Raw genomic sequence first — 214 nt, 5'->3', positions numbered from 1 at the left:
TCTCTCTCTCTCTCTCTCTCTCTCTCTCTCTCTCTCTCTCTCTCTCTTTCTCTCTCTCCGTCTCTCTCGCTGGCGCGAGTATATGGGGTTGGTCCTCTCGCGGAGGTACACCGCGCGGCACCCGCGAAAATCCACCGCCGGTGGCCGGAGCAGAACTGTCGCGCCCGAGCCGCAGCAGCCCGCAACACACGACCCAACCGATCCTACCCCACGA

Source organism: Cyphomyrmex costatus, unplaced genomic scaffold (genome assembly GCF_001594065.2).
Source record: "Cyphomyrmex costatus isolate MS0001 unplaced genomic scaffold, Ccosl1.0 scaffold146, whole genome shotgun sequence".
Lineage (NCBI taxonomy): Eukaryota > Metazoa > Arthropoda > Insecta > Hymenoptera > Formicidae > Cyphomyrmex > Cyphomyrmex costatus.
This window is presented reverse-complemented; position numbering follows the sequence as displayed.